Source organism: Erinaceus europaeus, chromosome 3 (assembly GCF_950295315.1).
Source record: "Erinaceus europaeus chromosome 3, mEriEur2.1, whole genome shotgun sequence".
NCBI classification, from domain to species: domain Eukaryota; kingdom Metazoa; phylum Chordata; class Mammalia; order Eulipotyphla; family Erinaceidae; genus Erinaceus; species Erinaceus europaeus.
This window is the reverse complement of record NC_080164.1, coordinates 46,467,379-46,494,361: the sequence shown is the minus strand read 5'-3', so window position 1 is coordinate 46,494,361 and position 26,983 is coordinate 46,467,379. Positions and strand designations below refer to the sequence as shown.

General features: G+C 42.9%; 2 long non-coding RNA genes across 2 annotated transcripts in view; one reads left to right on the top strand and one right to left on the bottom strand.

Annotated features, from left to right (window-relative positions):
* LOC107522404 (uncharacterized) overlaps positions 1-26,983 on the bottom strand; it is a 233,694-nt gene that overhangs the window by 65,379 nt on the left and 141,332 nt on the right. The window lies entirely within an intron of this gene.
* On the top strand, positions 8,581-19,191 carry LOC132537477 (uncharacterized). Its single transcript, XR_009548929.1, has 2 exons — positions 8,581-8,820; positions 18,976-19,191. It is a non-coding gene; the product is annotated as an uncharacterized LOC132537477 (long non-coding RNA).

Sequence of the window (26,983 nt, the reverse complement as noted above, 5' to 3'; positions counted from 1 at the left end):
TTTAAAATAAATAAATAAGTAAATAAATGAGAAAGATGGAATTTGGGAGGTCAAGTCACCAGCTGAAAATCATCTCTCCCACAGAAGGGAGTTGACTGAGAGACGAGAATCCTTGTAAGACACCAGCATTTAAAGGGTAGTAGATAGCATAATGGTTATGCAAAGAGACTGTCATGCCTGAGGCTCCAGGTTCAATCCCCCACACCACAACAAGCCACAGCTGTGCAGTGCTCTGGTGTTTCTCTCTGTGTCTTTCTCATCTCTCTCAAAAATAAAATAAATAAAATACTTTAAAAAGGGGTGGTGGTGGTTAATAAAAGTGTACCAGAGAACTAAACAGATAGTTTCTAAAGAAGAGATACACATGGCCCACAGACACATGAAGAAATGCTCCACTTCACTTGTCATTAGAGAAATGCAAATTAACTACATGAGATACCATCTCACACCTGAGAGAATGGCTTATATCGACAAACCAGGAAAAGGACAGGTGTCGGAGAGGTTGTGGAGAAAAGGGAGCTCTGCTTCATTGCTGGTGGGAATGCAAACCGGTGCAGCCTCTTTGGAAGACTGTATAGAGAGTCCTTAAACAAATAAAAATGGAAGCACCTCAGGATCCAGCAATACCACTCTTAGGCATTTATCAAGTACTAATTGTAAGGGACATATTCACCCTTATGTTCATAGCTGCATTATTCACAATAGCCAAAAAGTATAAGCAGCCTAAGCCCAAATGCCTATCATCAGACGACTGGCTAAAGAAGTTATGGCATATATATTCATTCCATGGAATATTACTCTGCAGTTAAAAATATGATATTGTGTCCTTTGGTACAAAATGGATGAAACTACAGATGATTATGCTTAGTGAAATAAGTAAAGAGATGAAAGACAACTACCAGGTGGTTTCACTCATATGTGGATCTAGAGATCTGATTTACATGAACTTGCCAAAAAAAAAAAAATCCAAACAAAACAGGAAGGAAGCAAACTACTTGTAAGACTTGTGAGAACTCTGGTGGTTATCTTTGGGAGGGTGAGGATTCAGAATTTCGGTGATGGGTGTGGTGTGGAACTACACATTGTAATTTTATAATCTTGAAACAAACTATTAGTAACAAATAAAGAACTAAATAAATAAGTAAAGGGTGGTGGTGATAAGCACTCTGAGGAGAAAGGAGGACAGCAGAAGACAAGACAGGGCACAGGTTCAGGGAGGAGTGGGCGCTTTAGTACAGGCCAAGTGAAACAAAGACTGAGAGACAGCTGAGGAACCCAGCAGCTTGGGATTTACTAGTGGCCTTGGTAACACTGGATGAAGGAAGTGAGGCAAAGTGCAGGGCAGTGAAGAGGAGAAAGGAGGCAAGGTAGAAAGATGACTGCTAGGGAATGAGGTCCTGGGAGATGAACAAGGGAGTGGACCCACAGCCCTGCTGGAAGGGCTAGCTTCAGACAAGAGCAAGAAAGAAGTGCTTCTCAGTGCAATGTGGCTGCAGTGTGGAACTCAGGCAGGTACATATGCCAACGACAAGCCAAGAGGTCAGTCTATTTGTTCAAATTCTCTTCTGGGAAGCAGAGACCAAATGGAGAAAGAAGCACACAATCTACAGTTGGGTCAGTGTCCAGCTAGGGGAACATCAGACTCGCAGAAGTCTCCTGATTCATTTATTTTATTTTTTAAAGAGTTTATTTATTTATTAATGAGAAAGATAGGAGGAGAGAGAGAAAGAACCAGACATCACTCTGGTACATGTGCTGCTGGGGACTGAACTCAGGACCTCGTGCTTGAGAGTCTAGTGCCTTAGCCACTGCACCACCTCCCGGACCAAGAGTCTCCTGATTTAATACCTGATATTGTATGTACAAGAATAATCCTCTGGCCTGTCTGCTTTTCATATAAATGTCTATCTCTATTATATGTAATAAACAAAATTAGCCTTTTTGAAAAACATAAGTATAAGAGATGAACACCTATGACAGAGAACAAGAAGCAGACAAGGCCCTTTAAAAAAATCACTTCATTGAGGATGGTTATTTACAGGGCAGCTTTTGTCACTGAGGTATAGTTTCACATCTCCCCAAGGCAGATGCCAGCATAAACTCACCTCCATCAAATTGTCATTTCCCTACACTGTAGGACTCTGGGCCCAACTCTTTTCAGTCCCTTCCCAGCTCCTCCTTTTGAGTCCTTGGATCTGCTGAAATAGAAAGTAGTTTATTAAAGCTTCACCCTGTTTTCCTTTGCTTTGTCTCTCAAGTTGCACGCATGAGTGAGGTCATCTGGTATCCATCCTTCTCCTGGCTTATTTCACTTAGTATTATCCTCTCCCTTTCCACTCATGTTGCAGCTAAAGAAATCTCACTTCTTAGAGCTGAGCAGTCTTCCACTATGTAGATATGCCACAACTTCCCTAGCCACTCATCTGTTGTTGAACACTTGGGTTGTTTCCAAATCTTGGTTCATACATGAAGCACGGTAATGAATGTAAGTATACAGAGATCTCTCTTAATAGGTGCTTTTGTACACTGTAGATAGATACTGAGGAGAGGAAGTGCCTGATCAAACAGCAGATCTCTTTTTAACATTGTGAGGAAGCTCCAGACTGTTTTTCTACAGGGACTGGACCAATTTCCATTTCTAGCAACAGTGTGAGAGGGCCCCTTTACCACTGCAGACTCTCCAGCACTTGTCTCTTTCCTTTTTGATATGTGACATCTCACAGGTGTGAGGTGGTAGCTTAGGGCAGAGAACGCCTCTCAAGTGAGAGGAAATGAGAGGATGGGCCGGCAGGACCTAGACCAGAGCAGGAGGAGCCTGGCTCTTATGCTCCTGCCACACACTCACCGTTCCGCTTGGCTATAGGCTGGGGGCTGCAGGCCGACCAAGCTTTCTCTGGGGTTCCCTCTGGCAGGGATATCTGAGAACACCTCTCCGTGCTGGCCACACTGGAGGGAACCCCTATCTGGTAACCACTGTCCTCTAAGTGAAGTGGGCTGTGGGGTTGTTTGAGGTTATAGGGTAGAGGACAGCGGGGAAGGCCTGGGACATTTCAAGAGGAAAGAGAGAAGTATACACAGAGCACACTGCTTGAGATTTGGTTATGGTTGGAGGCCTGACAGTTGTAGCAGCTCCAATGCCCCTGGGAGTGGAGAGGGGGTGGTGGGAGGTTGGTCTGACCTAGTCTGCTTAGGGGCACAGGAAGTATAGGGGGAGGGTGGGAAGGCTAGGAGGAAAGTGATTAATGAAAGGGTTAGGGGGGACCAGATGGTGACGCACCTGGTTGAGGCACACGTCACAATGCACAAGGACCCAGGTTTGAGCCTCTGGTCTCCACCTGCAAGGGGAAAGCTTTTCAAGTGGTGAAGCAGGGCTGCAGGCGTCTCTCTCTGTCTCTTCCTACTATCTCAATTTCTGACTGTCTCTATCCAACAAATACATAAAGATAATTTAAAAATAATAATAAAAAAAAAGATCAGGAAAAGGAGGTGAGGACTGGCTGAGAGGCAGCAGGGCTAGACACAGGGTGCTATAAGAGGTGAGAAAAAGGCTGATAGAGATCATAGATGAAAATTCTGGAATGGAGAGGGCAAAGATCAGAAAAGGGGCTTCTGGAATTCTCTCAAACCACAAGAGGAAGGACTCTGGGCAATGGTCATGCTGGAAGAGGCAAGGAACCACGAGGCCAGACTATTCATAGGTTATGAGGTGATGAACTGATGCCATTGAACATGTCTGTCATATCTCTTGTCAACTAGCTGCCCTAAAGCCTTGTGGCTGATAACCCCCCAGAGCTCCTGGGGGGCAGGGCCAGTCCTTGGGCACACAGCAGCCCTGGTCACATGACTGGGAGCTCCCCACAATACCCTTCTGGGTCAATTTCTGAGTAAGGCTTGATTCTCCAGCCAGGACAAAGAAGGATCAACCCAGCCACAGAAGACTGAAAAGCTCTGGCCCTCTGATAGCAGGGCAAGACAAGGGTCTGGAGGGGAAGTAGAGGAGAGTAATATATTTATTTGTTTTGTGCCAGGCTAGCGTGAGGGTGCTTCTTCCCCAGGCACGCGCTCTCTGGGTAGGAGAGAACTCGACTGGACTCAGCCAGGGATGCTACTCACTCAGTGACGTGGGAGATAGATGACTCAAGAACTCGTGGTAGTGTGGTAATGCAAAAGGATCTATTGATCAGAGAGCCAATGCTTTTATAGGATAAAACGGGAAGTGGCAAGTCGGAAACGGAAATGGCTAGGAAAGGGGGTGGAGAAAGGCAAAAGCAGGCTGGGAAGGGAGAAGCTTCCTTAGCAACTGTTGTGAGGGTTTTAACTGGTGGGATTAATGTTACTCTGCAGGCAGGGCAGGTCTCGAGGTAGAACGAAGACAGATCAATGGGATGTGTGGGGATCTTTCAGGCAAAACAATAAGTATGTAAATAGGCCATGGTATCAGCAATGCAGGGTGGAGCAGGAGGAGCTGGCTTAATGCCAGACAATTTTGAGAGAAAGGACAGACACCATAGTGCTGCTCTACCACCAACAAAGCTTCCTCCCTGCAGATGTTCCCACGTGGTGGTCAGGGGATCAAACCCGGGTCCTTGCCCTCAGTAACACAGGAGCTCTACCAGGTGAGTCACCTCTTGACCCCAGAGAACAGTAATTTAACAGGGAATGGAAAGGGGTGTCTCAAGTAAGGTGAGGGAGTGTTAGTGTGATCCATCTACCCAGTTAGACTCCCACCTGAACATCCCCCTTTCCTTGCTACCACACTCCTCCCCCGAGGGCTTGTGAAGGGGCCTTGCTCCTTTGAACTCAAGCCTTTTGCCCAGGCTTTTTCTCTTCCTCCTCTACACTGCAGGGGATTGATAAGTTTGGAAATCACCCAGAATTACTAAATATTCAAGAAGATACATTTGAATTTGCCAAGAAGCCAAGTCTATAGTTTTGTTTGTTTTTTTTTTCCTCCTTGTGGTCCTGTGCCTTCATTGTAAAAATAGTTATTGCCTTGAGGGAGAGTGTTTAAAAAAAAAGAAAGAAAGAAAGGAGTACAGTCAGGAGAGATCTCCCACAGAAGAATATTGCCCCTTAAAATATTCTGAGGATTGAGCCCTAGCACTATATAGGAGCACCAGGGGAAGCTCCAAAGATGGTGGCATGATCTCTTTGTTTCTCTCTCTCCTCCACTCCCTACCCATCTCTCTTTCTCTAACCACCCCCATCTGTTATTACTGGGGCTCAGTGCCAGCACTACAAATCCACTGCTTCTGGCGGCCATTTTTTCCACTGTATTTGATAGAACAGAGATAAATCCAAAGGGCGGGGGAGATAGAGAGGGAGAAAGAAAGATAGATACCTGCAGATCTACATCATCCCTTGTGAAGTGCCCCCCATACCCCCGCTCCCGCAGGTGGGGAGCCAAGAGCTCAAACCTGGGTCCTTGCTTGGGTCCTTGTGCTTAGTATTATGTGTGTTTAACTGGGGTCACCTCTGAGCTTCTTTATCTAATATGGCCTGGGAGCAGTTGAATCAGGGAAGCATGAGTATCTGATGCCAGAAAGAAAGAAAGAAAGGAAATGGAAGAAAGAGAGAGAGAGAGAGAGGGAGAAGGGGAGGGGGAGGGAGAGGGAGAAAGAGAGAGAGAGAGAGGAAAGAGGTAGAAGGAAAGAATAGAGCAGAAGAAAGCATGAGTCAGAATGCACCTTTTGTTCAGGGCACAAAGCAATTGTCCAAAGATTGCTTGCTGAATTACTAAGTGGAAGGGTCTGAGTGACTGGTATTAAGCACCACCATCCCTTTCCCTATGGTCAATAAATTTGCTTTCTATGGGGCTGAGCCTTGAAGCCACAGGCATGTGTTCAAGATGAAAAACCTCATGATTACACCTGTCCTTGCTCAAAAGTTACGGGAAGTTGCTAAATAGACCAAAAGAAGAACCATCGTGCTTGCAGCTCTCTGTTCTCTCTGCCCCCATCCCCAGTGGTTGCCTCACAGAGGGTCAAAACAGGCATGATAAAATCTGTCCGACTCATAGCTCCCAATAAACAGGAGTTAGAACTGTGACCCAAGCCTGACTGCACCATCAAGTACAGCTTCTTTTGAGTGTGTGGTCCAGGGTGCCTTTCCTGCACAAAGATGCCCAAGCTTTCGATTTGAGACTCTATGCTGGTCTCTTGTAAGATCCAAGTCTGGTTTCACTTATGGGTCGTGGGTCTGGTTGCTTTCATCTTCTCTGTCTAAAAGTGTATACCAGGGAGAAGTGGAAACCCAGTCCTTCAATCCCCGTCTTTGGGCTGATGGCTTTTTAGGTTGGCTATGATGGTCTTTCCCTTGGGAACCAGGCTCAGCTCACAGCACCTCACTCTCTCCAATTCATTGCATGCTGGCCTTCACCACACCCCAACCCTAGGAGGCCTAGGCCCACCCAGGTGGAAACTCCAGAGCCCTTGAGTGTGAGTGGGAGCTCTCAAACAGCCACAGGACCAGGAGGAAAGTCTCCTATACAGGAGAGAATATAGCAAAAACTTGCCTCTAGACCCTTATCTGGAGGTTATTTTCCATTGTTATTTGTTGAATGTTCTTCAGAATTATATGAATGAATGAATGAATGACATTGACACTAAGTCTGTACACTGCCAGGTAAGAAAGCTCTTGACCAGGGGACCAGGGGGTAGCGCAGTGGGTTAAGCGCACATGGCATGAAGCACAAGAAACCGTGTAAGGATCTCGTTTTGAGACCCCAGCTCCCCACCTGCAGGGAAGTCACTTCACAAGTGGTAAAGCAGGTCTGCAGGTGTCTATCTTTCTCTCTTCCCTTCTCTCAATTTCTCTCTGTCCTATCCAGCAACAATAACGACAATAACAACAAGGGCAACAAAATGGGAAAAATGGCCTCTAGGAGTAGTGGATTTGTAGTGCAGGCACCGAGTCCAAGCAGTAACCCTGAAGGCAAAAAACAAACAAACAGACAAACAAATAAATAAAAGCTCTTGACCGGCTTTTTTCCTTTCATGCAAAAGTCCTATCTGATCCCAGCAGTGGCCAACCATGGCAGGTCCCAACCTCTCTCCAGTGGTTTCCTTTCTACCCAAAGACACTTCTCTTCCCCCACACTCCTCTTCCTTGCCTGTGTTGCTATTTCTTATGAAAAAAAACAACAAAACAGAAACCCCCAACCCACATCAACCTATTTGAATTTGTCTGATGAGAGAAAGTGCTCTAATTACCACCACCATGCTAACAAAACATATACACACACTGAAAGAACCAAATCGGCAAAATGTAGGAATTTTACCTGATCTTTTTCTTCTAAATTTTGGAATTTCCCATTGTGTCAAAATTACAATTCCCAGGCAAGTATATATAAATAAACAAAATAAAAACACTTGGCTGCATGCCCACTGTGACTGGGAAATCACCAATAAGGGGAACTCTGCTTCCCTCTCCAAGGGTTCTGCAATCGTTACAGAGGTGTCACTCCTGCTCCTCCAACCGTATTATGTGTTGTGTAACATGCTGTTGAAAGAGCACAGGGCTGAAGGCAGGAACTCTAACTTTCAAACCTATGGCTACTTGTAAGCAACTGTGTGCCCTTGGAAGAATTACTTAGCATCTCTGGGCTGTTCTGTTTCCCTCTGTAAATTGACAGGTGGTCTTGGATTTATACTGCCTAGCCCAGTAACTCCTAGGAGGGTCTTGAAAGTATAAATGAGGGCTGGGGAGACACTGTAATGGTTATGCAAATAATTCTCATGCCTGAGGCTCTGAGGTCCAAGGTTCAATCCCCAGCACCATCCTTAGCCAGATCTGATCAGTGCTCTAGTTTCCTTCTCTCTCACTTTAGTAAATAAAATAAATAAATAAATCTTAAAAAAAAAATAGGTCCTTGCATGACCCAGGTTCTAGCCCTGACACCACACAGGAGCAACACAGCACTAGGAGACACTCCAGTGCTGTGGTGTTGCTCCCTGTCTCCCTGTGTCTCTTGATCTGTCTACAGGACTGGAAGAAGTCAGCCTGGGAGCAGAAAAACCACAAATGCCCTGCAAAAAAAGAAAAAAGAAAAGAAAAAAAAGAAAGAAAGAAAAATGAGAGGGTCAGACAAAGGTGCAGCCTGGTAGAGCACACATTAGCATGCACAAGGGCCTAGGTTCAAGCCCTTGGTCCCTGACTGCAGGGGGGAAGTTTCATAAGCAGAAGCAGTGCTGCAGGTGTCTCTCTCTCTTCCTCTCTATTCCCAACTTCCCTTCCAATTTCTCTGTCTCTATCAAATAAATCTTTTTTAAAAGTACAAATTATATATATATAGTCAATATTAATTCTGAGCCAGTGAAACCCCAAACCTGGCTTAAATTGAGCTTTGGATATCTTAGGTACCATTTCACCACAAGTTCATTGGGAAAGTTGAGAGAATGTAACTTTAAGAGATCACAAAGACTTGGAATTTTCTCTTTTCCATGACTAATTTTTTAATCCATATGGTGAAGAGGAGATAGACTGAAACCAGAAGGAGAAGTAACTCTGTGAAGCAGAATGTGGTAGAATCACTGAGTGGGGATTGTTGATGTCACTCTCGCTGCCCCATTCCAGGCTGTCTTGACCTCTGAGTGCTGAGGCCCAGTATTGGCCTGTCCTTGGATGGTGCATAACATGCCTGTCCAGAGACTGGATGTAAAACCAGACATCACCCCCAGCCTGAGAAGGAAGCAGACTGAGGCTGAGGTGCTCTCAAACCACCTCTGCACGAATACAGCTGGTCATGTGTCTGTCTCCAGCCCTTGGAGAAAGGACAGCCCTCTACAGAATGGGTGTACAGACTGGGACCACCAGACATAAGTATCTACTGAGACCCCAGAACTCTGAGAAATGCTTTCTATTATCCCAAAAGAATCCTTACTCCCAGAGGTCTTGAGTCTCCCAACCCACTCTCCTTGCCATCTCTTCAGGTCAGGGTGGGGGTCTGGGGAGGGTGAGCACAAGGCTGTGGAAATCTTTCCAGGTATGGTTTTCACAGCCTGCTTCTGAGGACAGTCACATCCTTTGTCTAAGAACATTTGTCTCTGGCTCCCAGTGAGGGGAGACTCAGTGGGCTGAAGAGCTCAGCTTCAGCGTCTGACCCTGAGCTCCACCCCTCACCATGTGGCTGTGGGAAAACTACCTGGCAACTTTGGGCCTCTGGCTCCTTTCATAAAATAAAAACAATAGAACCAACCTAGCAAGCAGCTCTATGGATTAAATAAGTGGAGAGCACATAGGCCAAATCGAGAGTTAATTTATGTTTATCATTATGATTACACAGTATAAAGAAGAGGGGGTGGGGGTAGGGGTATACCTGGTTATGTGCACACATTACCATGCGTAAGGACCAAGGTTCAAGTCACCACTCCCCACCTGCAGGGGAGATGTTTTATGAGCAGTACTTGCTTAGTACTGCAGTGTCTCTCTCTTTCTCTATCTCCTCCTTCCCTCTCAATTTCTCTCGATCCCATCAAATGAAAAAAAGAGGGGGGAGGGAGGGATGGCCTCCAGGAGTGGTGAATTCATTGTGTAGGTAGCAAGCCCTAGAAATAACCCTGGTGGCAATTTAAGAAAAGAAGAACCCTCATGGATCAGACCAATGACAGACCTTGGGAAAAGTTTGTCAACAACTCTGCTAAAAGGGTCCTGACAGGCTATGTTCTACTGACCACAAAATCCCTGGAACTCTAAAATAAAGGGAAACCAGAAAGTGGTATTCTGGAACTCTGAGTGATCACCACTGCTTCAGAGGTTATGAAACCCACCCCCCTCATTGCACAACTGAGGAAACTCCTGCTGAGAGACAACAGGGTCTGGCCTGAAGTCATACTACAGATCTGTGACAATATTTGGACAAGAGGGCATATCTTCCAATTTCTTAGAGTAGTCAGATTATTTTCCTAGATATTGATTCCTATTTAGATGACTGCATTTTCCTTTAGATCCTAAGGTCTTAAATCTGTCCTCTTTGGTTTTTCAGGACCAGATAGAAGTCGTCCTGGGTCCTTTTGTCCTATGTGTCAGTTTTCCTGAGACTGGGCTCCTAAAGAGAGTATCTTGAAGGCTGCCTGAGAGGGGGGGAAATGAGAAGGAGAAATGGAAAGGGCAAATTGAGGAGTGAGAAGAGGAGAAAACTGATTTCTGAAAGGGACTGGCCTTAGAGACTCAGGGAGGGAACAGAGCTTCGATATAGAGAGGCAAGTGGCAGTGACCTAGGAACAAACACCTCAGAGACGGCCTAACATGAACTTCCTGGATTTGGGAATGACATTTATAGGAAGGGGCATGTAATGACCAACGTGGAATCTTCTCCAGTCAGTCAAGATCGTGGCGCAGGGATGGAACTGAGTTAATCTCAGGAGCATTTCTTGCCCATTTGGGAAGATGGATTGCAGTCCATCTTTTAGTTTTAACTCTGGAGGCAAAAAAAAAAAAAAAAGTCTAAACACTTAAATATGGCATTGCAGGTTTCCTCAGGATCATGCTGATATCACCCATCTATCTGTACAGTGCTTTACACAAGTGTCCATTCAATCCCTGACATTCATATTTTTTGACAGATGAAAAATATAGCCTCCTGAAAATGAACCAGATTTTGCCCAACTTCATATAGATAGTGAGAGAATTAAAAGAAAACCCCATGACAACACAGCTACATAATAAAAAGAAAAGAAAGCCCCAATTCACCTGGGCCCTGGATAGTGCTCTTTGTGACATCTACCTTCTCAGACAAAAGCAAATCTCACTCTCAGCAAGGACACCTTACTGCCACCCAGCTCCCACCCTACTCCCTGGGGCAGGCCTTCCTGCAAGGAGCCTTTGGGCAGGCGCCTGCTTCGATGACTTAGCAGAACAGTGGTGGCTCTCACGACACTGTCTGTATGTCAGCTTTAATGGATGACACTAAAGGCCTAGGCACTGATGAAAGCCCATAAAGATTATTGGGAAATCAAAAGTGAAAAGTACAACTGGCCACCAAGCAAATGGTTAAAAAAAAAACAACAACAGTAAAACCACTAATAATTAGTAAATGAACACTAGGTTCATATTTTTAGTATTGCTATTATATGTTAGGTTGGCAAGTTCTTTGTTTTTTGTTTTTCTCCAGAGTTATCACTGGGGCTCAGTGCCTACACTAAGAATCCACTGCTCCCGGAGGCCATTTTTTCCCATTTTGTTGCAGCTGTTACTGTTGCTGCTGCTGTTGTTTTTGGATAGAACAGAGAGGAGGGGAAGACAGAGAGGAGGAGAGAAAGACAGACACCTGCAGACATGCTTCACCACTTGTGAAGCAACCCTCCCCCTACTCTGGCAGGTGGGGAGCCAGGGGTTCAAACAGGGATCCTATAAACAGATGCAATTTTTCTGAGCACATATATTAAAAGTCTTAAAAGTATTTATATCCTTTAAGTGGTAAGGTACATTCTTTACCTGCATGAAATATTAGGTTCAATCCTCAGCACCAAGAAAAACAAAGCAAGTATACAGGGGCTAAAGAGGTAGTTCACCTAGTGCAGCACACAGTTTGTCATGAATAAGGATGTAGGTTTGAGCAGAGGGTAGATAGCATAATGGTTACGCAAAAAGACTCTCACACCTGAGGTCCCAAAGTCCCAGGTTCAATCCCTCGCACCACTATAAGCCAGAGCTGAACAGTGCTCTGGTTAAAAATAATATTAATAATTGTCAGTCAACTAGGCATAGCAAAGATCACTGGAGAACACAAGATTCCGATTACTTTGGGAACCCACCAAGTCACAGGCGGAGCTACGAGCAGCAGATCGCTTTCTCTCCTCTCCTCTCCTCTCCTCTCCTCTCCTCTCCTCTCCTCTCCTCTCCTCTCCTCTCCTCTCCTCTCCTCTCCTCTCCTCTCCTCTCCTCTCCTCTCCTCTCCTCTCCTCTCCTCTCCTCTCCTCTCCTCTCCTCTCCCGGATCAACTAGGAATACCAAAGGAGACCACCTGGGACCGAAACAAGACAGGACTAGAATGACCACAGGAACCCAGTAAATCACCCGTGAGTACAAACACGCGTGGCTGGTGACAGAGAGGAGAGAGGGACCTAAAGAGAGATTAAGTGACTGCTCACAGTCCAGCAGTTTATCAGTGGAGACACCACCTCCAGTCTGCTCCACCAACAAGGGGACAGCTTAAGGGAGGAGAGGACTCCCCAGAGACTCACCAAGTGCAACTCTGAGTCTCCATTGCTACTACCCTCAGAATCTGGAGCAGCGACAGGAAGGGACACCAGGGACAGAGATCTAACCAGGAAACTCAGAAGACCTATACCTCTGTGGCATAGCTGAGGGGCTGTGAAAGTCTCTTTGCGTAACCACTGGATTATCTCTGCCACAACCTGCTTTATCTCTTGGTCTGGAGTAAGTGATTAAGCTAAGAAGCCTATTGATAGTTTTAAAGCCCTCAGGCTCCCATAGCCTACAGGGAAGGAAAAAAAAAAAAAAGAAAGAAAGAGGCTTTTAAACCACTGAGCTCCAACTCAGGGATTGAAATAACTGTTAACTTCCACCACTGTGAACCCTTTAATTAACTTACTTAGACACAAGTCAATCCAGGCAATAGTGATCAATAATTTGAAAAGTACTGATAAAGGGAACTCATAACATAATATATAAAGTGGTTAAAACAACAAGAAAAAATATTGGAGACTCGAACCAGGACAAGAGTCCAGCTAAAAGTCCTCCAGAGGGTGAAGCACAAAATAACGAGTTCAACATCCAAACATTAGCTAAGGAAATAATAACAGGAGTGAGTAAAGAATTTGAAAAAATTGTAACCAGAAATGCAGGAACAACAAATGAGAATATGGAAGAAAATACTAATTATCTCATGGTTATTAGAGAGGTGAAAGCTGAAATCGCTGAGCTAAGAAGGCAACTAGCTGAACAGGCTAAAACAGTATCAGAGCAGGGCAACAAAATAGATGAACTCCAGAAAACAGTAGAGGGCAGAGAGAATAGAATCAATGAGGCTGAAGACAGAATTAGCAAGATTGAGGATGAATTAGAGACAATTAAAAAAGAAGTAAGAGATCTCAAAAAGAGATTAAGAGATGCTGAAAACAACAACAGAGTCCTATGGGATGACTTCAAAAGAAACAATATACGCATTATTGGCATACCAGAGGAAAAAAGAGAAGGAGAGGAAGAAAGCATTTTCCAGGCCATAGTAGCTGAAAACTTCTCTAGTCTAGACAACATCAAAGACATAAAAATTCAAGAAGCCCAGAGGGTCCCAAACAGAATTAACCCAGACCTAAAGACACCAAGACATATCATACTTAGAATGGAAAGGAATAAGGATAAAGAAAGGATCCTCAAGGCTGCAAGAGAAAAACAAAGAGTCACCTACAAAGGAAAACCCATAAGATTAGCAGCAGACTTCTCCATACAAACACTACAGGCCAGAAGAGAATGGCAAGATATCTATCGAGTGCTCAATGAGAAAGGCTTTCAGCCAAGAATACTATATCCTGCTAGACTGTCATTCAGACTAGAGGGAGGCATCAAAACCTTCTCAGACAAGCAACAGTTGAAGGAATCAACCATCACCAAGCCTGCCCTGAAAGAAGTTCTGAAAGGTCTCCTATAAACAACCAGACCACCACAAATAGGACATATATCAGAACACTCTAAAACTCTACAAGAATGGTGTTAAAATATCTTCAATCTTTGATATCAATAAATGTCAATGGCCTGAATTCACCTATTAAAAGACACAGAGTAGGAAGATGGATCAGAAAACACAACCCAACAATATGCTGTCTACAGGAAACCCACCTAACTCAACAAGACAAACACAGACTTAAAGTGAAAGGATGGAAAACTATCATACAAGCCAATGGCCCACAAAAAAGGGCAGGAGCAGCTATTCTCATATCTGACATGATAGACTTTAAAATAGATAAGATTAAAAAAGATAGGAATGGACACTACTTAATGCTCAGAGGATCAGTCAATCAATAGGACTTAACAATTATTAATATCTATGCACCCAATGAGAAGCCATCTAAATACATCAAACTTCTACTGAAAGAGCTACAGCAATATATTAACAGTAACACAATCATAGTAGGGGACTTCAACACCCCCCTCTCTCAACTTGACAGATCATCCAGGCAGAAAATCAATAAAGACATAAGGGAGCTAAATGAAGAGATAAACTAGAACTATTGGACATTTTCAGAGTCATTCATCCCAAGAAACTGGAATACACATTTTACTCAAATCCACATGGGTCATTCTCAAGGACAGACCATATGTTAGGCCACAAAGACAGCATCAGCCAATTCAAGAGCATTGAAATCATCCCAAGCATCTTCTCAGACCACAGTGGAATTAAACTAACACTTAACAATCAACAAAAGATTAGTAACAGTCCTAAAATGTGGAAACTCAACAGTACACTTCTTAACAACTTCTGGGTCAAAGAGGAAATCAAGGAAGAAATCAAAATGTTTCGAGACTTCAATGAAAATTAAGACACAAGCTATCAAAATATTTGGGACATAGCTTAAGCAGTCCTAAGAGGGAAGTTCATAGCTATACAAGTACACATTAGGAAACAAGAAAAGGCACAAATAAACAGCCTGATTGCACATCTTAAAGACCTAGAAGAAGAACAACAAAGGAACCCTAAAGCAACCAGAAGGACAGAAATCACTAAAGTTAGGGCAGAAATAAATAACACTGAGAATAGGAAAACCATACAAAAGATCAATGAAAGTAAGTGTTGGTTCTTCGAAAGAGTGAACAAAATCGACAAACCTCTAGCCAGACTCACAAAACAAAAAAGGGAGAAGACCCAAATAAATCGGATAGTAAATGAAAGAGGAGATGTCACAACAGACACCGCAGAAATTCAACATATCATGCGAGGCTTCTATGAACAACTATATGCCACCAAGCTAGAGAACCTGGAAGAAATGGACGATTTCCTAGACACCTACCAACTTCCAAAACTAAGTAAAGAGGAAGTGGATAACATGAACAGGCCCATCACATGAACAGCTAATGAAATTGAAACAGTTATCAAAAATCTCCCCAAAAATAAAAGTCCTGGACCAGATGGTTTTACAAATGAATTCTACAAAACTTTCAAAGAAGAACTAATACCTCTACTTTTAAAAGTCTTCCAGAAGATTGAAGACACTGGAATACTCCCTGCCAGCTTCTATGAAGCCAACATCACCCTGATACCAAAAGCAGACGGGGACACAACCAAAAAAGAAAACTACAGACCAATATCTCTGATGAACATAGATGCGAAAATACTGAACAAAATTCTAGCCAACCGGATACAGCAGTATATCAAAAAGATTGTCCATCATGACCAAGTGGGGATTATCCCAGGCATGCAAGGTTGATTTAATATACGTAAATCAATCAATGTGATCCACCACATCAACAAAAGCAAGACCAAAAACCACATGGTCATATCAATAGATGCAGAGAAAGCCTTTGACAAAATACAACATCCCTTTATGATCAAAACACTACAAAAAATGGGAACAGATGGAAAATTCCTGAAGATAGTGGAATCTATATATAGCAAACCTACAGCCAACATCATACTCAATGGTGAAAAACTGGAAGCATTTACACTCAGATCAGGTACTAGACAGGGCTGCCCACTATCACCATTACTCTTCAACACAGTGTTGGAAGTTCTTGCCATAGCAATCAGGCAGGAGCAAGGAATTAAAGGCATACAGATTGGAAGAGAAGAAGTCAAACTCTCCCTATTTGCAGATGACATGATAGTATACATGGAAAAACCGAAGGAATCCAGCAAGAAGCTTTTGGAAATCATCAGGCAATACAGCAAGGTGTCAGGCTACAAAATTAACATTCAAAAGTCAGTGGCATTCCTCTATGCAAACACTAAGTTAGAAGAAATTGAAATCCAGAAAACAGTTCCTTTTACTATAGCAACAAAAACAATAAAATATCTAGGAATAAACCTAACCAAAGAAGTGAAAGACTTGTATACTGAAAATTATGAGTCCCTACTCAAAGAAATTGAAAAAGACACAAAGAAGTGGAAAGATATTCCATGTTCATGGGTTGGAAGAATTAACATCATCAAAATGAATATATTACCCAGAGCCATCTACAAATTTAATGCTATCCCCATCAAGATCCCAAGCACATTTTTTAGGAGAATAGAACAAATGCTACAAATGTTTATCTGGAACCAGAAAAGACCTAGAATTGCCAAAACAATCTTGAGAAAAAAGAACAGAACTGGAGGCATCACACTCCCAGATCTCAAACTGTATTATAGGGCCATTGTCATCAAAACTGCTTGGTACTGGAACATGAACAGAGACACTGACCAGTGGAACAGAATTGAGCGCCCAGAAATGAGGCCCCACACCTATGGACATCTAATCTTTGACAAAGGGGCTCAGACTATTAAATGGGGAAAGCAGAGTCTCTTCAACAATGGTGTTGGAAACAATGGGTTGAAACATGCAGAAGAATGAAACTGAATCACTGTATTTCACTGAATACAAAAGTAAATTCCAAGTGGATCAAGGACTTGGATGTTAGACCACAAACTATCAAATACTTAGAGGAAAGTATTGGCAGAACTCTTTTCCTTATAAATTTTAAAGACATTTTCAATGAAACGAATCCAATAACAAAGAAGACTAAGGCAAGTATAAACCTATGGGACTACATCAAATTAAAAAGCTTCTGCAAAGCAAAAGAAACCAATACCCAAACCAAGAGACCCCTCACAGAATGGGAGATCTTTACATGCCATACATCAGATAAGAGTTTAATAACCAACATATATAAAGAGCTTGCCAGAATCAACAACAAGACAACAAATAACCCCATCCAAAAATGGGGGGAGGACTTGGACAGAATATTCACCACAGAAGAGATCCAAAAGGCGAGAAACACATAAAAAAATGCTCCAAGTCTCTGATTGTCAGAGAAATGCAAATCAAGACAACAATGAGATATCACTTCACTCCTGTGAGAATGTCATACATCAGAAAAGGTAACAGCAGCAAATGCTGGAGAGGGTGTGGGGTCAAAGGAACCCTCCTGCACTGCTGGTGGGAATGTACATTGGTCCAACCTCTGTGGAGAACAGTCTGGAGAACTCTCAGAAGGCTAGAAATGGACCTGCCCTATGACCCTACAATTCCTCTCCTGGGGATATATCCTAAGGAACTCAACACATCCATCCAAAAAAATCTGTGTACACATATGTTCTTGGCAGCACAATTTGTAATAGCCAAGACCTGGAAGCAACCCAGGTGTCCAACAACAGATGAGTGGCTGAGCAAGTTGTGGTCTATATACACAATGGAATACTACTCAGCTGTAAAAAATGGTGACTTCACCGTTTTCAGCCGATCTTGGATGGACCTTGAAAAAATCATGTTGAGTGAAGTAAGTCAGAAACAGAAGGATTAATATGGGATGATCTCACTCTCAGGCAGAAGTTGAAAAACAAGATCAGAAAAGAAAACACAAGTAGAACCTGAAATGGAATTGGCGTATTGCACCCAAATAAAAGACTCTGGGCTGGTTGGGTGGGGAGAATACAGGTCCATGAAGGATGATAAATGACATAGTGGGGGTTGTATTGTTAAATGGGAAACTGGGGAATGTTATGCATGTACAAACTATAGTATTTACTGTTGAATGTAAAACATTAATTCCCCAATAAAGAAATAATTAAATAATAATAATAAAATAAAATAAAAAGGATGTAGGTTTGAGCTTCTAGACCACATGGTCGCAATACGCAGAGCACCAGGGAAGGCTCCAAGAGCAGTGGAACAGCACTGATCTCTCTCTCTATCCAAAAGTGAAAGTTAAAAAATAAATAAATAAAAGTCTACCAGGAGCAGTGGAACTGAGCAGGCGCCAGGCTCCAGTGGCAATAAAGTAAAATGTATACACACCCTCAATACAACATGGTATCTTGAATTCCATGGTGGAATGAAACACAAGGACATTAGTAAAGAAAGTGGTAAGAGCCCAATAAAATCTGGAATTTAGTTAATAATGATTTATCAATGTCAAATAACTAGTTTTGATGAAGTATTCTGGTTAGGTAAGATGCTAACAAAAGAGGAAGTTGGTGACAGGCGTATGGGTGGGTAATCTTTGTCACTTTTCTGTAAAATTTAAATGATTTTAAAGTGAAAGGCTTCTTTTTTCTTAGTAAAAAGCAAAAGATGTATGAGATCTGAAGAGAAACCAGAGTATCTTTTTCCTTACATATTCACATTCTTTTACTCAGAATTTCACTACTTTCATCTTAAAATGTACCACAGATGCAGATGAATACTTATCTGCATAGATAATGTGTCACTGACAACAATCACAAAGATGTGAAGATGATCTACACGTCTAAGAAAAGCAAGTTGTGGGAGCCAGGCAGTAGCATAGCGGGTTAAGCTCACATGGCGCAAGGTGAAAGGATGGGCGTAAGGATCGCGGTTTGAGCCCCTGGCTCCCCACCTGCAGGGGAGTCGCTTCACAAGCGGTGAAGCAGGTCTGCCGGTGTCTATCTTTCTCTCCTCCTCTCTGTCTTCCCCTCCTCTCTCGATTTCTCTGTCCTATCCAACAACAATGACATCAATAACAATAATAACTACAACAAGGGCAACAAAAGGGAATAAATAAATAAAAATAAATAAAAAAAGGAAAAAGAAAAAAAGCAGGTTAATTAAATATGTTATGGTGCATCCAGAGATATAATGTGGCCAGAAGAAAAATTACATTATAAGAATTTATTTATTGACATGGAAAATGCTTATAATAGGAAGGAAAGTGAAAGAAGTAGGGTGCATAACTATGTATATTTTAAGATTATATCTGGAGTTTTTTCTTCTGTCCCTTTTTTTTGTTGTTGTTGTTGTTATTGCCAGGCCCTCATGCCTACACAACTTTATAGTCACTGGCACTTTTTTTTTTTCCTTTCAGTTTCAAGCAGAAATACACAGAGATGGGGAGACACCACTTCACCATTCATGGAGCTTCTCCCTAATGCCATGAATGATGTTCTCATATGGTGTGGGGAGCTTGAACCCGGGTCCTCCGCCATGTACAGTATGTATTCTAAAGGGTGAACTACTTCCCAACCCTGAAATTAAATTCTTAAAACCATGTACAGAAGAATAAAGAAAATACAATAACACATTGCAGGGTACCTACTAATGAGTCATATAAGAGTGCATCTAATTTTCTTTTGAATACATTTACATATCTTACATATTTTCTACAATAAATATGTTTATCCAAAGGACATATAACCACTAATTAAAAGGGACATGTGTACCCCTATGTTCACAGCTACATTATTTACAATAGCCAAAGAGTAGAAGCAGCCTAAATGTCCATCAACAGATGACTGGCAAAAGAAGTTATGGAATGAATACTCCATGGAAGATTACTCTGCAATTAAAAAAAGATGATATTGTATTTTGGGGGACAAAATGGATAGAACTGGAGGTGATTATCCTTAGTGAAATAAGTAAAGAGACGAAAGACAACTACCAGATTCTCACTCATATGTAGACTCTAGAGTCATTCATAGGTAGATATACATTAACTTGGAAGAAAAAAACAGAGGCAAACAAACTGTTTCTAAGACTTGGGAAAACTATGGTGGTTACCTTTGGGAGGTGAGAGGGCAGGGACACAGAACTTTGGGATTAATAGTGGGTTACAAGATTACAGTGTATAGTTCCACACCACATCCATGACCACCAAATAAAAAATGAAAAAAGGGGGAGTCGGGTGGTAGCGCAGTGGGTTAAGCGCACATGGCACAAAGCGCAAGGACCAGCGTAAAGATCCCGGTTTGAGCTCCCAGCTCCCCATCTGCAGCGGAGTCACTTCACAGGTGGTGAAGCAGATCTACAGGTGTCTCTCTTTCTCTCCCCCTCTCTGTCTTTCCTTCCTCTCTCCATTTCTCTCTGTCCTAACAATGATGACATCAATAACAGCAACAATAACTGCAACAATGAAAAAACAATAAGGGCAACAAAAGGGAAAATAAAATAAAAAATAAATAAATATTAAAAAATGAAAAAAGGGGCCAGGTGGTGGCACATCTAGTTGAGCACACATATTACCATGTGCAAGGACTAAGGTTTGAGCCCCTATTTCCCACCTGTAGGTGAGAAGCTTCACAAGCAGTGAAGCAAGTACTGCAGGTGTTTCTCTGTCTCTCTCCTTCTCTGTTTCCCCCTCTCAATTTCTCTCTGTCTTATCAAATAAGTGTATGTGTGTGTGTGTGGGGGGTAAACAGCCACCAGGAGCAGAGGATTTGTTATGCAGGCACCAAGCTTCAGTGATAACCCTAGTGGCAATAATATATATTTAAAAACTTGGCAGCAAGAAAAACAAATAAATATATGTTTATAATCAAGAGACAAGGTATCAAAACTCCTGTACCCAGGGAATTCCTCAAAAAACAAAGAATTACTAAGTGACCAGAAATCCCATTTGCCAAAAGAATTAGAAACATCATCTGTTTCCAAAAAAATTGTGCATGAATGTTCATAGTAATAACTTTATAGTGGTCCGGGAGGTGGCACAATGGATAAAGCACTGGACTCTCAAGCTTGAGGTCCTAAGTTCAGTGCTCAGCAGCACATGTACCCAGACTGATGACTGGTTCTTTCTCTCTCTTCTCCTATCTTTCTCATTAATAAACAAATTAAATATTAATAAGTAATTTTATAACATGTCACAGTGTATATCACAGTCAAACAGTAGAAATAATGCAGACACTCATCAGGAAAACAAAGCATGCTTACAGTAGAATATTATTCAGACATCAAAAGGAATGAAGCACTGTCACAAGCTACATCATAGATGAACCTTGAAAAATGTTCAGTGAAAGAAGCTGGACACAGGAAATCATCTTTTAATAATTCAATTCATACAAAATAACCCAGTAAATCACCCTCACCAGGTTCCAGGTGTCATCAGGATGCCGGCCAGACTTCCCTGGATTGAAGACACCACCAATGTGTCCTGGAGCTCAGCTTCCCCAGAGACCCATCCTACTAGGGAAAGAGAGAGGCAGACTGGGAGTATGGACCGACCAGTCACCGCCCATGTTCAGCGAGGAAGCAATTACAGAAGCCAGACCTTCTACCTTCTGCAACCCTCAATGACCCTGGGTCCATGCTCCCAGAGGGATAGAGAATGGGAAAGCTATCGGGGAAGGGGGTGGGATATGGAGATTGGGCGGTGGGAATTGTGTGGAGTTGTACCCCTCCTACCCTATGGTTTTGTTAATTAATCCTTTCTTAAATAAAAAAAATAAAAATAAAATTCCTAGAATAAGTAAACTCTAGAGACAGATTCATGATTGTCAAAGATAGGTGGGCTAATTGCTAATGGGTACAAGGTTTATTTCTGGAGTGATAAAAAAATTCTAGGATTAGACATTAATGATTGCCAAAGAAAATAGAAAAGTTTTCCCTATGCAAAAGTCATATTTCACTACTTGTTACAATTTTCCTTTCAAAAAACAGTTTCCCACTAAATGATGTTCAGGCTGACAGTGTTCTCCTGTCTCCCAGAGCCAGGTCCATGTAGGCATAGCAGGCACTTACCAGTCAGAATCCTCACAAGATGATTAATGGGAAATTCTTCCCTACCAGTTATTCCTTCCCTTGCTTCTTTCCTCTCTTATCCTCCCCACCCCTCCCCACCCCCTTCCTTCCATTCATCCATCAGTTCATTCTGCCCTCTGGCACCAGAGCCACACTGCACAGGAGGAGTCACTCTTTAGAGTTACCCTTGAAACTGACACTGTCTATCCATTACAGTGCCCTATATCTTCTGCACCCCATAATGATCCTGGGTCCATGCTCCCAGAGGTATAAAGAATAGGAAATCTTCCAATAGAGGGGATGGGATATGGAACCTAGTGGTGGGAATTCTACCCCTCTTAAATGTACAGTCATGCTGAAATAAATAAATAAATAATACATGTTTTCTGGAATTGAGAATTTCCCACTCATGTAGGAAGTAACTGACCAGGGAATTCTTTGTTTGTTTTAATTTCAAACTGTTACTAAGGACCAGGGAATTCTAGGATGCAGCTTCTGAAAGGGAAGGAGACACAGGAAAGAGAATATTTAATAAGAGCAAATTGAATGGGCAGCACCTACTGGTAATTTGGGTAAAGATCCCACTCTCCTGTCACCCTCTGGCTGGCTGGGGCTGGGTGGGGCTGACAGTGGGCTGAAATTAAAAATTGGTGGAGGGATTTAAAGAATAAGGGAGGGTGTAGGAAGCAGTGGTCACACAGCTTTGCACATAAGAACTCACTGGAGGGGCTATATGAGAACCAGGGTGGGTGAGGAGGGGGTCTGTATGTGTGCTACCTACTCAGCAGCCCTGCTCCTTCAGGATATAGCACCTCACTTTTCTGAGGGAGAACTCCATCTTCCTCAGTTTCCAGTGGGACTGTCCACATAGGAGCCAAATCAGTGTGGTCAGTGAGATGCTCTGGAGATCACACAGGGGGCTGACACTATGCCTGACATTTCCTGTTCCTGAACCCAGGGCCAATGCCACTGGCCTCCCTGAGGTCTCAGAGTTGACCCTTTGTTGAAATTCATGAGGGAGGATTCTCCTAACAAATGACTTTTTGAGGGGTTTATGTTAGCTAGACACACACTAGGGTAACATAAAATAATAAAAATTAATGCCATGGCAAATACTCACATTATTCACTGAATAATATTAGACCGTTTACATATTAATTTAGTCTCCATTCAACAGATGTGGAAATTAGGGCTCTGATTGACAGCATGTGTAGAATTTGACAGTTGAAGGAGAGGGAAAGTGGGTCCTTCCTTCCCTCCCTCTTTCCTTTATTTATTATTATGGGAGAGGGACAGTTTGCAGAGTGCTGCTCTGATATGTGGTGCCAGGAACTGAACCCAGAGCTCCACTCATGTAAGTCATGTGCTTTAACACTGAGCCACTGGCCCCAGCCCTCTCCCACATTCTGAACTTTGAAGCACAGGTCTGGCTCAGTTAACCAAAGTTCTTAGCTTCTAACATTTAATCATCATTGGCCCAAGAAAAGACCTTCTTCTACTTTACAACCCAAGTTATTCCCACCTCACCACCTTACTTTTTTTTAAATTTTTAAAATTACTTTATTTATTAGAGACAGTCCGAAATCTAGAGGGAAGGGATAGAGAGGGTGAGAGACACAGAGACACCTGCCACACTGCTTCACCACTTGTGAAGCTTTCCCTCTGCAGATGGGGGCTGGGGGCTTGAACCTGGGTCCTTAGGCATTGTAACATGTGCGCTCAACCAGGTGTGCCACCACCCAGCCCCCACCACCTTACCATTCTATTGCTCTAGCATCACAGCTCTTGTAAGGAGGGGATTTGGCCTCTCACTAACCCACTCTAGATATTTGGGTGAGCCAAGTCTATGGGTTTGTCTCCTTGAGAATCAAAATCCAGTTTGAGCTGGCAAGCTTTTCCAGGTGACTCTCCAACATTCCCACCAATTTGCAAACATGTTAGCTCATTGTGGGCTCATCTCTGGACTGGGCTGAGATGTGAAGTTGATAAGAAAGGGAAAGAGCCTCAAGAAGTTTAAAGTTCACTCATCCATCCACTTTATAAATGTGTGTATATATATATTGCACTGACTTTATGCACCAGGTCAGATAGAAAGATGAATGTGCTCTGAAGCTAAGAACTTAGTGGGGAGAGAAGACAATTAAGCAATTAGGCCTGTGTCACAAGCTTATGAGGGAGGAAAGTTGCGTAGACCACTGAACCCAGACGTGCATCTGCACTGGGCCATAACATTAACCCCAAAAGTCATGAGGAGAAACAGATCCATCCTTGGAATTATTTCTGTTCAGCAGTCTCGGTATTCTTTTTGTTGTTGTTATTGTTGCACCTTTTTTTTTTCCTCTTGTCTCCTTTCCTCTTCATTATTATTTTCTTTTTTTTTTTTTAAAGAATTTATTTATTAATGAGAAAGATAGGAGGAGAGAGAGAAAGAACCAGTACATGTGCTGCCAAGAATTGAACTCAGGAACTCATGCTTGAGAGTCCAGTGCTTTATCCACTATACCACCTCCTGGACCACCTTTATTCTTTTCTTTAACCAGAGTACTGTTCAGCTATGGCTTACGATGGTTCTGGGGTTTGAACCTGGGACCTCTGGTGCCTCAGGCATAAAACACCTCTTTGCATACCCACTATGCTATCTCCCCAACCCATCTGCCTTAGCATTGTATAATGGTGGATAAATTTTTCATCTGGTTTGGAGAGGAGTTTGGAATGGCTGGACTGCCAGGCAAACTCTATGGTATGCGGTAAATTAGACAGATGTCCCCTGAGGGGGATACCTCACAGAAGGAATCAGTCATTCTAGACTAGGCCTGAGGCATTTAGGGCCAAGGGAGATCTGACTGCTGAATGGGACACAGGTGTCCCCTTCTGGTGATGGCATCACTGGAGAAAATAAACAAGGTGTCTTCTACGAACCTCAGTCAAAAACAGCACAGAGGGCCCTGCCCTGTCAGCAGGAGTCACAGCTCTTCTACTGCCCACAGAGTTGTAGTCTGGGGTAGCTGGTGGGGGATGGGGTGGGGGTCAGTTAGTGGTGACCCCTGTCTTCCTGAGCAGCTGCCCAGAAGGTGAGATGGCAGCAGTAAACACTCACCACATGCCAGAAAGACACAAATGGAACCTTCCCCTCAAGGGAGCTAATAGCTTCCCAGATCAGTCTTCATGGGGCACCTAAAAGGCATCCTTTGTGTCAGGCCTTTCTGTCTTCAGCCCAGCTGTGCTGAGCAGGAGGCCACACTTGGTGATGGGATGGCAGTTTTCTAGGCCTCACTCACGCAGCAGATCTCAGAAACGGACAAGGGTTCTCACATCAGTCTCCAGCTCTTTTTCACTCAAGACCTGGACACCATTTGATTAAGATGGAGAAGGACACAAGGATCATCAGAACCTCCTTCTGGGGACCTCTGGCTGCTGGGGCTCAGTCCAGCCAGGTGTGCCTTTTACTGGGAGCCAGGACAGTAGGAGGGGAGGGTGAGGTCATGCAGTGGGAAAGGCAACTCCACAATGCCACCATTTCCTACTTAATGCATATCTTGACATCAGCAGACACATCTAGGTAGTTTTATCCACCAAAAGTGTGGTTCTTTAGGGCTGAGCAGAGACTAGGAAGGAAAGCTCTACTGACTGGGTTCCAACTTCAGAGGAGAGGGCTTCCTGATACAGCTTCGCAGATCCTGAGGCTCTCACTCACTCACAACACACATGTATTACATACATACTACATGACGAGTGCCTTAGTCTTTGGAGATACAGCCATGAGCAAGAAACTAAAAACTTCTGCTATGGTTGCAAGGATGTGGGCAAACTGGATCACTGTACATTTCTAGTGTGATGCAAAACGATGCAGTCAATGTGAAAGATATTATGATAGTTCCTCAAGAAGTTCAACAATTAATTACCAGCAATCCCACTTCTGGGTTTTATATCCCAGTACAATGAAAACAGATAATTGTACACTAGTGTTCAAATTATTCAGCATTATTCTAAATAAATAAAAGGTGAAAAAATGTCCATCCACAAATGAAAGGATAAACAAATGCTTATTTGTTTACCTAAAATGATTTAAGGAGGTAGACAGCATAATGGTTATGTAAAGAGACTCTGATGCCTGCGGCTCCAAAGTCCCCTGCACCATCATAAGCCAGAACTGAGCAGTGCTCTGGTAAAAAAAAAAAAAACAAAACCTGTCTTAAAATGTTTATTTATTTATTTTAAATATTTATTTATTCCCTTTTGTTGTCCTTGTTTTATTGTTGTAGTTATTATTGTTGTTATTGTTGTTGGATAGGACAGAGAGAATGGAGAGAGGAGGGGAAGACAGAGAAGGGGAGAGAAAGATAGACACCTGCAGATCTGCTTCACCGCCCGTGAAGCGACTCCCCTGCAGGTGGGGGAGCCAGGGCTCAAACTGGGATTCTTATGCTGGTCATTGTGCTTTGCGCCACCTGCACTTAAGCCGCGCACTACAGCCTAACTCCCTCTTAAAATGTTTTCAAAAGAGGAGAAGTTCTGGAAATAGATGGTGGTGATGCTTGCAGAACAAATTTATTTAATGTCATGGAATTGTATACTCAGAAATGACTAAAGTGATTTTATGTTGCAGTTTATCATAACTAAAAAAAAAAACTGCTTTATGAAACTTATGATCTAGGGGTACAAAACAAGAGAAAGGATTATTTATTAGCCCAGAGTAGTATGAACTCTCTCTGCCTTAGGTGACATATACTATACCTAGATTCTAGAGAAGAGTCTGAGTGGTGAGGCAGGAGAGGGTCAAGAAAAAGAAGGTCATATACTGTTTCCTTCACCCTCTCTTTACAAAATAACTTCTTGGATTTGTTTCCTCCACCAACTTTGGTTTTTCATATATATATATTTGTTATTGGATAGAGATGGACAGAAGTTGAGAGGACACAGGGAGATAAAGAGACAGAAAGACATCTGCAGCCTTGCTTCACCATTTGTGAAGCTTTCCCCCTGCAGGGGGAGACAAGGGGCTTGAACCCAGGTCCTTACACACTATAATGTGCACGCTTAACCAGGTGCACCACTGCTTGGCCCCTTGAATCTGTTTTCTTTCTTTCTTGCTTTTTTTTTTTTTTTTTTTGCCTCCAGGGTTACTGCTGGGGCTCAGTGCCTGCACTACAAATCCACCGCTCCTGGAGGACATTTATCCCCCCTTTGTTGCCCTTGTTGTAGCCTCGTTGTGGTTATCATAGTTGTTGATGTCGTTCGTTGTTGGATAGGACAGAGAGAAATGGAGAGAGGAGGGGAAAACAGAGAGGAGGAGAGAAAGATAGACACCTGCAGACCTGCTTTACCACCCGTGAAGTGATTCCCCTGCAGGTGGAGAGCCG